Below are 15504 nucleotides of genomic sequence, written 5' to 3' on the forward strand. Positions count from 1 at the left end.
CATTCATTTGCAGGCATGGACAGAAAAACACAGAACTGCAGACTAAACACTTACCCCTCCGTCAGGCTAACACAAGCTAGCTCTCTGAGGCAATCCCATGAGAAGCATATGAAGTCATTAAATCAGTATGTACACACTGTTTGCTAGCTCCGTTAACTTGTTACCAAATATGTAATTTTACACAAGAGTCTGTGGGTTATACGTTCAAAGCAGCGTGGGATCGCACGTGCCTAATCCGAGTCTATTGAAAAAACGTATGACTCATCAGTAAAATGAACAAATAGTGCTTGGCCCTTTTAAAGAGATTGATTCCCCGTTTATAAAGGCCAATATGACATTAACATATGTATGTGATATGAAGATTATATCCCCATGCCATAATAAATCAAATGTAATTATATTATATCGGTATTTTATGGGAGTGCTTCCATGAATGCAAAACTGATGCCTTTAAGGTTAGAATCATAAGCTCCAGTGTGTAAGTGAATACCACTGTGTATAAGTGGTGACTGCGAAAAAGGATTATATAAACACCATATGCCTTTTATTTTCTGTACAGATTTTTTGTTGATCTCTTGAACTAGTTACAAATAGTGCCTTGTGTCGTGTCTGTGTCGCCCCTACATATCTCCCTCAGCTGATCTGAGGTGAAGGCAGTCCGGCAATAAGTGGCCAATTTAAGGGGATTACACACGCTGAACTAAATAAGGCTTAGACGGAATACTATACAAACCGGTGAATGCACACATTAACTTACAATGGCCGCGTTTCCCAGATTCGATCGTTCTTTGGGACCAAAGAAGGGTCGAAAGAAGGGTTCCCCTAAGAAGGAGCGCTAAGATACGGGTGTTTCCCAGATCAGATGCCATCTTCAGTGCCTTCTTTGGAGAACGCGTAAGATGAAGCGAAAGAAGGTTCTTAGTGGGAGCTGTCCACCGCGGTGGTGCTGAAACTGAATAAATCGATGCCAGGCGAATCGATCACCCACCTCTTTATCAGCGCATAAGTCACACACAGCGCCCCGTGGTCTCCCCCACACAGGTGGAATTAGGCTACGCATGTATCGTGTGTGTGTGGGTGTGTGGGTGCAGGTGTGTGTGTGGCAACAAGTGTATCCAAGTAGTAATCAAGCACATTAGCGCATATATACCCCGTGGATATAGGCACACACATGTGAAAGTGGAAGAAAGCGGCAGCAAAAGATACAAGCGGGCACCGTCGTTTACCGTGGAGGAGATGGGCGTCTTAGTGGACGAGGTCTGGCAGCACCGGGGAGTTTTATTCGTGAGAACAAGGGGCAAAAAGAACATCACGGTGAAGAACCGTGTTAGGCAGGCCATAGCCGAAAATATGTCCCCCTCCAGCCCATGTGGCCTGCGTGACTGGCGTGCTGTGAGGAAGAAGTGGCAGGAGTTCCAGAACCAAACAAAAAGGAAGAGTGCGAAGGTTTCACTAATCAATCTCCCTTCGTTGCAGATGATGCAGACGCCCAGTAAAGACAGCGCGGAGTAACCCCTCCCCCATATGGTTTCAATAAACTATTGGTTTCTTTTCAACCATGTATTGTGTGGATAATTTTGCATTTAAATGAGGGCGTCAAACCTAGCAACAAAAAATCCCAGGCAATTTGTAATTTATCTAAGCGTAGGTTAATGACGTGTGCGTATTGTGCGCCCAACACGTCATTAACCTACGGAACAGAATTCCAGTGCCAGACTTTCAGGTAAAGCACCCGGACACTGCAGAAATAATCATAGTGTGCAGGACGTTACATGTAGCCTACATCTGCTGGTTCTGTTTATTTATTTCAGCCTTCAGGCCTGATAGTTGATATGGGTGATGTGGTGGTTTTGGGTTTATGGTTTAGTGATCAGTGCTTGCTTGGTGACTGGTGGTAAAGGGTTAGGGGCTGGGGGTTGTTGGACCTCAAAAGAGGTTGATATGTTCCTAAAAACGCAGCGCAGCCAGGAGCTGCATCTCCGGGCTGATGGCAAAATTGCAGCAGGTTGCTCTGGATGTGTGGAGACACCAGAGTGATCAGCCGTTGGATCTCCGCACGGGTACTTTGCCTGGACGGCCCGGTCTGATAGCACGTCCAGTGGGGAGAAGTGCCGACGCACGTATGCATTTATGTAAACCGTCTGGCTTCGCACACGGCGAGGCTGTTGGTTCGCAGCGAGAAGGTGTTGTATTGCAGCCATGGTTTCTCACACGCGCGGACTTTGGCAACGCCTTTATAGCAGGTGGAGCCGCTCTGGATGAGGTTCAGCTGAGGTCAATTAAATCTGTTTCCTTGATATCGGTGAAATGCTACAGAGAGTTGTTGATGTTTTTTTTTTAAGATATTTTTTGGGCATTTTTATGCTTTTATTGATAGTGTAGAGACAGAGTTGAAATGGGGCAGAGAAGGGAGTGACATGCAGAGAACGACCGCGGGCTGGAATCGAACCCGGGTCCGCTGCTGGCCGAGGCCCATGGGGGGGACGCCCTACCAACTGAGCTAAGGGCGCCCCCTGTTTTTGTATGTGTAGTAGTACTATAAACTCAAATGTGTGTGGAAAACGTAAACGTCTAATTCATTAAAAAAAAAATTCTCTACTATTAGTCTATGTTTATTGCGCCAGTGGTCCGCATTGAGCATTGTTTTATTATTTTGAAAAGTGGAGGAAATAAATTTCCCTGACGCGGCATGATCACTGACGATTTGGTCGCTAAAAGGTTGTAAGAGTGGGTCAGCTCCATCTTACACTCTCCGTCAGTGAAATAACTTATTTCGCTAAGAACGAATCTGGGAAACGCATTCTTCTTTCACAGCGTTCTTAAGAGCGCTCCAAAGAAGTACTTAGCTCCAAAGAGGCTCTTAACGAATCTGGGAAACGCGGCCAATATGTGTAAAAACACACATAATCAATTCTTTAAAAAACAGCTGTTAGTTGCATAACAAGTTGTATTAACAAAAACCCATTAGTGGAATTGTAAATACTGCATTTGTGCAGACCTGAAGTATACTTTTATAATATCACAACTAAAGTGGGTCTGACTCCACTCCAAGTTTGATGACTCAACGTCCAGGTGCTCTCTATACTAGCCCCTGTGCACTTGCCCAACTGTGCCACAGATACTGAGAGAGTTCAGAGAATTAAATTGAGTTGAGTGAAAGCAATGGTTTGCAGTAAGCACAATGATTACATCATGGACCAGGACCTACACTAGGACCTACACTAGCACCACTTTGACAGCCACGAGTCACTCCACCACCTGCGACTGCCTCTTGCAATGGAGCGTCAATCTAAATTAGGCACAAAACATGCTCACAAAACTCAAAACAAAACTCACAAAATGTGATTAAGCAACTCATACTATCAACATACATTCAGGGCTGAAATATTTGTTCACCGAGCCATGAAGGATACAGAAAATAAAGACACTGTTGTGCCGGATGGAATTCCATCAAACACAGAGATTAGTTACCGTGTTGGAGGCTAACTAAAAGTTTTAGACTTGATCTTCTATTATGTGAACAATTGTCAAAAATACATAAAATACAGGTTCAGTAAGCTAAATGGTACTTTTAGCTAACTTCCTGTCAGTGACTGCAGTTAGCAGTCCCCTCCCTCGTCCCTACGTCACCACATTAAAGCACTGCGGTCTTCAAGCAGCGAGTCATCTAGTGTCATCTCAGATCCATAAGTGCGATAAAACATGATAAAAAACATCAAAACAGACAATGGGAAGGATTTTTACCTGCTCCGCCATTGTAGGCGCATAAACATTCACCCCTCTGTCGCTCCTTGCGCGTGCACAGGCAGTGAGAGGTGCCCGTCTGTAACGTTCTCTCTTCTGATTGGATATCAGGTTGGGGGATACCCGAAAGTTTATTTATTTGAGAGACACTGAGAGACCTGTGTTATGAAGCGTGCACACTATGTAATTGATCACTGTATGAATATACTATAGCGATTTAACACGTATATTAACATAAATATATCGCTCACTTCACCTTTAAGCAATATCACATGACAGGGAGTGATGTTCTACTCTATATCAGCACGGCTGTGATTCGGTGGTAGGCATGAGGCCTGTGGCAGGGCCAGCGTGATGCTCTCACAGACCAGGAGAGAATCAAATACACAGGTAACACAGGTGCACCTCTGATGTGAGCGTACTCACCCAAAAACGTAGGTATTACTGAAAAATAACTGTATCATTTTTAACATTGAGCCGAGTCTTAAATTAGTTCAGAGCCCACGTTGTTTGCCTGGGTTATTTTTGCTCTACAATTTATTAAAGTTGGCTGATGTCATAAACACACCTGGAGGTGTGCAGTGAAGTATCTAGGCTTTCCTCCATAGCGCCCCCCTCTGATGACAATTCTTAATTTAATTGAAATGTTATCTGTGGAAATAAGTCCATATTTGGGGTGCAAAGTTTGTTGAAATACCAATGTAAACTACCGCTCATGCAACTTTGAATAGCGGCGTTTAAAACAGATATAAAGGGGAGGGATACATTTGGTTAAAAGTCATGGGGATGGTGTTCTCTATATAAGCAGTCATGAAATGCCTCTTGGCCAATCAAATTACTCGGTTGAAACTAACTGTTGTATAAAAGATATCAATCTACTCAAGCCTGTGAAACATTACTTTCTGTTTTCTTAAATAGCAAATGACCTCAGACCATGAACACTTGAGAGGACAGTATGTCACCCATGAGGAAACTACACAGCTTCTGTGGTCCAAAGTGTAACACATCTATTTCCTACCTATACTCATACCATGCCGTCAGTTAATCATTTTTATTGACGTTTGCTTTGGGGCAATCAGAGGATGTTGATGCCTCACTACAGTGTGGTCTAGTTTGTATTGGGCATGTGTATAAATCAAAAAAGACACACATTGATAGTTGGCTAGCCTATTACTCAGGCTGTATTGCTGCAGGCAAAGTTTTGGTCATTTTACAAAGATATGGCTACTCGTGTGATGAGAACAGTGATTATGCAGCTAGTGTCCTGGGCCAGGTTTCCCGAAGCCTTCCTAAAGCCTTTTTAACGCTAAGTCATTCGTAACCCGTACTTGAGTTCCTACTTAACATTTTGTGTGTTTCCCGCAACGTTCTTTGCTACAAATCACTTCCGTACGTCATACGTTTGTAGGGTTGGTCTGGAGCGCCCTTAGAGCCTTCTTAGCTCTACCGTAGTGATGTTTCAGCTCCTGACGCTAGTGAGGAGTACAAGTATTGTGAAAGCCTCAGGAGACGGCTCTGGAAGTTATTGAGGGTGGCATGGAGGAAGAACTTCCTTGCTGATGGTTGGCTGGTAGCTGAGGGATGCTTCATACCTACATAAGGAGGAAAAGTCAAGTGGCATCAAACAATTCCGGACCATCTCACTCCTCAATGTTGAAGGGAAAATCTTCTTTGGGATTCTGGCGAGGAGGCTCACCATGTTCATGTTGGACAACGAGTACATGGACACTTCAGTTCAGAAAGGTGGAGTCCCTGGAGCTCATTTATGACTTTATATTACAATAGAAATGCACGGGCAGATTTGATTAGGCAGCCTATAAAGAGAACGCTGGCGCTTCTATTGTTAAAGAAATGTTTCTGCCTAGAAGGATCTCTATAAATGTTTTATTCACAAAGACTGCAATACGTTTTATAATATAGTGCTGTCATGCACCTGCGCATGAAATGAGCATGAAATGGAAAATCGAACTCTGAGCAATTGATTTCATCACTTTCTTTCTGGACAGTATGAACGACGTAAGGAGTGTTTCTTAAGAAGACTCCTGAGAGACCGTTCGGGAACCACGACTATAGAGGTAAACAACTCTGGTAAGTCATAACATAGGAGTCTTCGTAACGTGCTAAGACCGGACGATATCGGGAAACCGGGCCCTAATCATTATCATTTCAAGACATCAGGGATTTAATTTGCTGAGAAAAAATTTGGCTACCAGTACTTTGAATTTTTTTGGCAATGACAACACTATTATAATAAATGTTTGGCAAGAATAGAAGGCTTAATTAGACCTCTAATTGCCTGGTGCAATTTTAACAGGATATCAAAAGGATTTATTCTGTGGCTGTTGACCAAATATTGCCCAAAAATTACCTGACATTTGGAAACATGAGATTCTTAAAGTAATGCCAATGTTTAAAGGGCGAGTACAGTCAAAAAGAGTGGATGACTGAGTTTTTGCCTGGCAGTCCTTCATTTAAGACTGAACTTCCCCTTTTCTTGTCTTTTCATTAGCATTACAGTATGTTCTTCACTTCGCCTGTTTAGATGCCGCACATTGAGAAGAATCAATATGTTTTTTTCAAGTGACATGGCATAAATACTTGTAAGGTATAATGACTTACACCCCTCCCCAGTACACATGAACACACACACACACACACACTCATCTTTTCCCTCCTACACACCAAATCCTTATGACAGTGACTGTTCATCCCGCCGGCTGCCTCCTCGTCAATGCTGGCCCAGATTCCATCAGATTATACAAATGACATCATCAAGTGTGCATGATTTTGGGCGTGTGTATGCATGGTTGGATTTTGACAGCACAGTATCTATTGCTTTGTGTACTGTTTCTGCACTCGTGTATATATATATATATATGATTTTATTCAGGACACATGAAGATCCATAGTACAATGTATAAAAAATGGAGTCAATACATAAATAACAACAAAAAGCACACCAATGCATGCAGATTAAAAAGAAATAAAATAAAAAAAATAAAATAAGAGATCAGCATACAACACTTGCAGTATACAAAGATGCCCTCCAATGTCTCCAGAGTGTGGATGAGAACCTGACAGAGCTGAGCCCAGGCTTGGCCAATGCCTGAATAATACTGTTTTGTGATGCTGTCACTCTACATATAAAACGATACATCAAATTCCTAATTAAAGCACGACAGGTAGGCACACCAACATTTACAAACATTTGACTGGCACTAGACCATCTCGGTATTCTGAGAAGTATCCGCATTCCGTCATTATACGCCACAGTTAGTTTTTTCATATTGCTTTTTCTGTAAGCACGCCACAAATGGGCAGTATATAGCGGGGTACAGAATGCTCTAAATAGCGCAACCTTTACAGCAGTAGAACACATGTTAAATTTACGTGCAAGCATATTAGCTTGACCATACATCTTACGACACTGTCTTTTAATGTCTTTATCATCTGACAAATCATTAACAAAATGGTGGCCTAAATACTTCACATCATCACATACTTTAAGAGCAGTACCAGATAAAAAGAAATCAGGAAATACCAATTTACTTCATACGCTCTCAAATAAAAACTAATGTTATAGAATAATCATCATATGACACATAAAAAAGGCTATAGACCGTAACATACCATCAGCATGATTGAACAGAGAGGATGATTGAACAAATGCACGGTGACAGTAGAGACACAGCTCGCGTGTCTGTCAACACAAGGAGTACATCTGTTGTTCTGCAGGCCACTGAACTTCAACAACTATAACTATGCTTCCCCTGTGATCACCATCTACAAGAGAACATCCAGGCGCTTTCACATGCAAAGAATAATCCTACTGTGCAGCAGGAAACAGGTAACGTGACTCAGTTTGACTTCAACAATACTGGAGGCACTGAGAAGGGAGGTCCCTTTTGCTGCAGCTATTGAAATATGATGGAAAACACACAATTTGATTAGGATTTATTATTTCCTAGTGGTTGCAGCCATATACACAAGGAATACAGATCAGAAAACTGTGTGTCTGTCGGATACAGTACGCTGAATGAAGGCCAATCTACACTGCATTATTAAAAAAAAATGCAAAATATAGTTTTAGTCCAATTGATATCGCAGGCTACAGTATGTTCGTATTTCCCGACTGATCTCGCAAGCTTCACACTTGACGACTATTAAACAAAAAGTAAAAATCAAATATCTCCCTTTGTAAAGGTTAAGATTTTTTCTCAAAGGAGAAGAAATTTAGAGCATTTAGAGTGCCAAGCATCTATAGCTGAAAGAAAATTATATTAAATTTCGTAATTCTTCTAATTTCCTACTGCTGTGGTTTCAAATAATCTGTAGGTGTCTTAAGAACACTACACTCTTATAAATCAAATCAAATCAGTTTTATTTGTATAGCCCAAAATCACAAATACACATGTCATACAATATGATATATGATACAATATATAACATATAACACTCCATAAAATGTATGATAATTATGGTTGACAAAAACCGTGAGGAAATTGTTTACAAAAAGATATTTTCTCACTTTTCGGAGCCTGAGAAAATGCCCTGGCTTGTCAAAGCTATCCAAGCTATTGGCTAGTGATGACCCTGACTAAGCCATTTTATGCTGCCTGTGCACTCCCCTCTCTATCTCTGCCAGAACCGCCAAGAAGATTTTGGTGTCCTCACAGATGCCAGTATTTCATGCTTTCGACACGCAGTCTTTCACTGTCTGTCTGCCTTGCAGTGTAGAAAGCAATGGGGGAGAAAAAAAAACGGCATCCTATTCCCAACAACTCGCATATTATGCTACAAGGTTTGCCTACTGTCCATAATGCATTAGATACATCTCATTTCAAAAAGGAACAATGCCTTTCATTGATTTGCTTTCTGATCTCGAATTAGAGAGTAAAATAAGTGCCTGTTGGCATTTTCCACTGGTTCTTCTTTTTGATGTGAAAAATACAGAAACAAGACAAGATTTTCTTTGAACGGGGCCATAACTTTTGAAAGTATAATCTGTGTCACATCCATCTTATCCACACTATAAAATTCAATGAAATGCCTGTCTGCATGGAGTCGAGGAAGTAAGTGAGATGGAAATGAATATTCAATTACCGTGGGGAAGAAACATCTTACAGTCCCAGATCCTCTCAGCGTTGTCAGGTAGGTGAGTGGTTTTGATCATTTACATCTTAGCAATGCATGATGGACAGTATCTGTAGAGGCCAAGCCCAAGCTTTAAGCCCCGAGATGCTGTACCGCGGAGTACCTTCTTGACGCATATTTCCTTGGTTGTTATGAATGAGAGTCAGAGTCGTATTTGCAATTAAAACCATCCGTTCGGTTTATTCTTCTTAGCAGTGATTACAAACATATTCCCTTGCTGCAGCCAAGTTGTATGGCGTGCTACGTGACTGTGCAAACTGCGGAACCACAGATTGGTTCCTACTTATATAGACCCCTGATAGGCCTTTCACACCAAAATGAACCAAGAGTCAGTTCCAGGCTGGTGTTGGGGTCAGTTCAAAACTGGTTACAGCCTTATCCCAGTTATGAACCGGTTGGTTTCACATCGACCGGAGACAGCCATGGAGCCGGCAAGAGAGCAACGGCATGACGTCACTGTAAACGTGTGTGTACGTCACCCGACGCCGCTGCTCTTGTGGCTAACGCTAAAGCTACCGCTAGCTTTAAGCACAACAACAGCGGCGAATACGTCTTATTTTTACACTTGTTGGCTCTCGCTTTGCTTTCTTAAGCAAACAGGACCCATACAGCGTATTCTCGCCGGTCAATTTGATCGCTACGTTCGGTAATTATGTTATGTTTACGTCTCGTAGTAGCGGTGTTTTTAAATATGGCGGGCATGAGGTTTGAGTTGCTCTGGTTGGTCAGGATAATCCCTCCCCCAACCGTTCGCGCAAGCAGTTCTTATCAAACCCTGCTCAATCCTGGGGTATGAGTTCCCCCAGTTTTTACGGCCCGGAGCAGGCTCTCTGGCGGTGTGAAACCAAAACACTGGCTCTAACTCCGAACAAGCCCAGAACTAGCTCCGATTTTGCGGCGGTGTGAAAGGCCTATGATTGGCTCTTACAGTATCTAAAAAGGAGCTGATGGTGAACAGCACACTGACTCAACCAGACATTCTTTTGAAGAAAATATGTCGCACGAAAATTGCCAACCAAGATACATTAGAGGTGTAAATGAGACAAACATCCCTTCATATCAAGGGCTATGAAACCACAGAGTTACATTTCTATATACTGAACACATTTTTTATGAATTAAATAAACTATATAGGCTACAGTCTGTATTTTGGAGTTCTGTTTTTGAACAAAAATATGCAATAAAAAAAGCTTAATACAGAAAGCTTGTGTCAGTGTAGGCTTAAGTACCTTCTGCTGAATTTGTAAAATGTCAAAGCAAGTTATGGAAATAAGGAGTTAAAAATTACAGGTGACTAAATTAAACTTGGTTCCTCTTGCATGCTGCCTATTTGCGTTTCCCGAGCTTATCACAAAAACTTGCTCCTCTGGTCTTTGCTGCACTGCCACATTCTTTAACCTACAAACATACATTTGTTTTAGTTAGAATTTATGTGTTAGTGTTAGTGTTAGTGTGTGTGTGTGTGTGTGTGTGTGTGTGTGTGTGTGTGTGTGTGTGGGTGGGTGGGGAACAGATGTAGTAGTGTGGCAATACAGATAAAAGAGCACTGTGATATGCACGAAGCATGGGACGCTGTCCCTGGTGCTGAAGTCACCCTCCACGCTGCACTAATTTGCTGTCAGGAACATTCAATCATCATTCTCTCTGTGTCATACACACACACACATGCACACACACACTCATCACTTATTTGAAGCCAAAACGTTATTTTTTTATATGCCTGCCAATCTGCTCTCCTGACTTCAATCCAACCCGCTTTTATATACTATACTATACATAGATTATCTATACTAAAAATGTCATGTCCCTGAAAAGGCTCAGCGGCAAACACAGGGGTAAGTTGTGACCTCAAAAAGATAGCGACCAATGAGCAGATGAGAAGTCAGCTAATTCCACAGCAGCTCCATCACTCCGCCCACAGGGCCAGACTGATGCCTGACCTCCAGCTGTCTGTCCATTTTGTGCTCAATTAGCAAATAACTCTCTCTGTCGCACATGTGCACAGATCTCCGCGCGCTTTTTACCTTTTTCATCCCCGCTAATTAAATTACAAATAAATCTAGAAACGAACGAGTGGGTTTTGAGGGCAAGAGAAGAGAAGAGCCAAAATCAAGGCGACATCCATGGAGGGATCTGCTGATTCCTGGCCAGTCTGCAGGTGGAACATTTTGGAACAGGGCTGTAGTGTTTGAGCTTGAAAAAAAAGGTACTCTTCTGAAAAAATGCAGGTTTCACACGTTGAGGCAATGATTCTTTTTAGAAGTCAATCTTTGTAAGGAAAAGGCCACATGGTGAGCATTGACAAGGCCAATCAGCAAGAACATGCAAGATGAACTCTACTCCCCATTTCTACTTTAGAAAATATGTTTGTTTTTTTCAGTCTGCATCTGGGGCGTACACTTTACCATTTCGCCGGCTGTTGTTTCTAAATGGTTTGTCGCTGTCTGACTATTGTTGCATATTCCGACGTTGAGTGAAATACAGTGAGAATGCATGGCGTGCAGCTCTTCAATGTATGAAGTACTATGTGGCACTATTGTAGGCTAATTGTGAACAAATGTGTGGGAAACACTGCAGTATATTATTGGTTTCATGTTAAAATCAGTGTCAAATCATCAATTGTATTTAAAAACTCTTTACTTTGATACAGCGACACAATATGGATATTTCCCACAGTGTTTCTATCATAAAATCACTCTTAGGGACACATTCTCTCTCATCCAATCACTGTGGGCATAGAAGGTATGAACATGACGTCATCCATAGCAACAGGGTCAACCCCGCCCTCTAGTCTTAGCTTGTGAATAGGTTTTAAGAAATAACTCTTAACTAAAAACTTTTAGTGCTCCTTAGGAGTACTCTTTGCGCTACGATAAAATGTTTTGTGAATTCGGCCCCTGGTTTAGATTCCCACAATGCTCTTTTAACGGATACAACTTTCTCACCGAAAAACAAAAGCAAAAAATGCATCCAACCAATTTTGTCTACATATTGTGCATGCACACCAAAATTAATATTATTTTCTTTCTGTGGACTTTTATGAATTTTGAGACATTTTTTAAGCCTGTAGGCTAGTTTTTTTTCATACAGTACAAAAGAAATGGAAGGAAATGGCTTCTAATGAACTCTCTTATGACTAAGCTGTATGAACTAAAATTATAATAATCATTTAAAGAGAAGGGCAAACTGGATGATTAGCCCTTAATGTGTCTCTGTCTGTCACTGCCCGACTAAGCAGATCATTATATTGAGAAGGTTTTCCCTCTCATGTCAGCTCTCCCTCCCACCTCTTCCATGCCTGCCACCTTGGCATTGGTCGTGTTTTGGCATGATACCACAGTGTCAGCCCCTCCCTCCTCTGCCTCCACTCCTGCAGTGACCAACACAACATGGCGATTTATGGTTGAACTAAAAAAAACACATAGGAGGGGCGTTTATTTCACACCACTTCCCTGACATGTTTTACGCTCGCATTCAAGGGTCTCTTGTGAAATCGTGAAAACAATGCTGACAACAATTTGTTAGCTAGTTTCTGTAATCCACATAGAATTAATTTGACAAAATGATTGTCTCTATAAAGCCAGAGATAATCCAGGAATTAATGCAAACATGACATTTGGTTAAATTCCTTTTGAATCATAGTATTAGATGGATTATTACTCCAAAAATATGAATCATTACGGAGCCTTGAATCCAGCTCAATTGAATAAAGGTAAATGATGCAAACCATCCCGGGTTCTGCAAAATCACTAGAGGATACATGGATAAACATATTTTAACACACTACAAAAAAAAATTGGTAATTACTTTTAACGGTACAATAACACTGACAATATTGTAACAAGATGTAAAAGGGTTACAAATGAATAATTCTCTGACATGTTGCTGACTAACCTAACTTAACTAAAGTGAATTTAAAACCTGCCAATAACTTCTAGGCCCTTCTTTTACCATACATTCCTATAGATTTGAATACCATATTGGTCCTACATCTACTTGTTTTGATGCAAAAACAATCCTAAGCACCAAGAACGAGCATTCAGTCGTTCACACACTGACACACACAGTCACCATCTGTCATGCTGTAGACTCCCCATGCTCGTTCTCCCTCACCGTTCTGCTGGGACACATGCTCACTTAATGATTATTCCATAACTTTGTTATCACCTCATTATGGCGGTTAGTAAGCGGCATACCTAGATTTACCAATGTGAAATGGACTAGCAGTGCAGACTCATCTGCTTGACAGCCTTATTGATTCACTGCTCCGTGACAAACAGACCGGTTGAGAACGCGTGGTAGCAATGCTGACCTCCACCTGCTCTCCAGCTACTGCCGTCATTATGTCCATCTGCCTCCCCTTCTACATCTGATTAAATACTGCACTAACAGTATTTGCATAGCATTTAAGTGAACTATGTTGTCCGTTTCTGCAGACAGTGAAAGGTTGTGTACAACCTAACAGCTTTCTGAGTTGAACCAGCTCCAGTCTCCCATACACACTGACTGATGTTTTTACACAGACGACTGCAGTTTCACACCACATGGGAAAAAATATCATAACAAATTCACTTTCAAAGAAACCAAAACAAAAGCAGAAGCCGGGATTTGGAGACTGAAATGAGAAGGGAATTGGTGCCAAACTGGCTCCTTTGCACGCTCTCAGATGATTCCGTGTGAAAGTATGGTGGCCAAGTTGCACTGTGTTATTATCTTAAATGTGCATTGTTCAATATACAATTTCTGGAGCTTACTGGAAGACCTGTGAAAGCAGCCTGTAATGGTTTCAGAGGAAGAAACACTCTCGTATTGCCAAAGGGTTTCCTTTGAATGCAGCCAGAACATTTCAACCATTGCAGCTGCTCTGCATGTTTATTTCAACCTACTGGGAAACCTCTCAGGGGGAGCACCATCAAGAAGAAAAGAGCCAATATGGAGCTCAGTAAGGACTAAACTATTCATGCAGGCTAAGCTAAAGCAGTAAGCTACTAGAGTTACAGACCCAATCAGATTAGTGAGAGGATAGAGTGAGTATATGTTGAAGTCAGGCAGAAGGGGTTAACTAGCATTAACACAAGCCTGATGACCTTTTGGTTAGTATGTGACCAGTTTGTCTCTGTATCAAGTAATCCCTGGAAAAGCTGGTCTTCCTGAGTTAACAATGGTCTCCTCCCCCACACATACAAACAGTCAACACGACTGCTGTGAGTAATGGCTTTTGCCTAAATGCACTGCTTTAATATGTTTGTGGGAGTTAATGCCTTTGCACAGCACAAAGCAGCCATAACCATTTACAAAGTCTTACCCATGATACAGGGACAAAGATGATAAACTATCACTGCATAATTCATATATCTCACATAATGCATCTTCCTCCGAAGAAAGGTATTTATTCTAAAGAGGCCTGTGATGTGATACAGTCTTTTTGACATAAACCAATGTGTTCTCTGTGTTTCATCATAGCCATCTCCTCCTTGCTCTGACACTTGCATTGCCTCCTCATTCATTGGCCCTTGTGCCTGATTTAGCCAGTGCCTTGGGCCTGCAGCAACTGGCGGTGGTATAGAGGGCCATGTAAATGTCACCGTCTCAGAGGCTGTGCTCTGCAGAGCGTGAAATGAAATCTGGCAGAGTTTTAGGACCCTGCCTTTCCTAACATGGACATTCCACAGTACGTGGGCCCTATATAAAATTCCACTGCATGTTATGATTACATCTAGACACACACACACACACACACACACACACACACACACACACACACACACACACACACACACACACACACACACACACACACACACACACACACACACACACACACACACACACACACACACACACACACACACACACACACACACACACAAATTTTCTTTATCAATCTTTTAGATATCAGGTCAAAGGTGTTTAACTCACTTCCATGTGAGAATAAATATTTTCCCAACATGATTATTGTTGGTTCAAAAACAGATTAATATTCTGTTATGGGAAACTAGATACAGTAGCTTTACTAATCCAAACTAATCCTATGGCTCATGCAGCCATATCAATATTACTACTACTACTACTACTACTACTTCATGTTATGCATACAACACATATAATAGGACAAGTTTACTTCACATCCAAGTTGCCAGGGACATATCGAGGCTATATATCGTGCCACTCCATTGTCAGTCACATAACTTGTGATAGAGGATCTCAGCTATTATTCTTTTGAAAATAAATAATAGCGGATATTCTATCACAACTTGAGGAGATAGATGAGCTGCAAGCACAGTATGCTGGCACAGAAGGACCATGAGTAGTTCATTTCACTGCAGTAAAGGTTCCCTGTAGGGTTTCTTCTACTGGCAAGATTGGCTGTATGCTTGAGGGGCTTTCTCTCAATTAAAGTCAAGAAAACAAAGTGGCTTTCAGCCTGCGCTGAAGCCATTTTGGATCCAAAACCAGTGTGTCAAACCTCCCTACTCAACCAGTTCGGCCTTTGACCATCTCGTGTGATTTTCAAATCTTATTGTCAAAAATGGGATCAATGTTAGCCCACGTAAGATGGAGAGGGGAAAAATGTCAACCATTGATTCACCACAATCCCTGCTCTAA

The sequence above is a fragment of the Ammodytes marinus genome (genome assembly GCF_949987685.1).
Source record: "Ammodytes marinus genome assembly, chromosome: 21".
NCBI classification, from domain to species: Eukaryota; Metazoa; Chordata; class Actinopteri; order Uranoscopiformes; family Ammodytidae; genus Ammodytes; species Ammodytes marinus.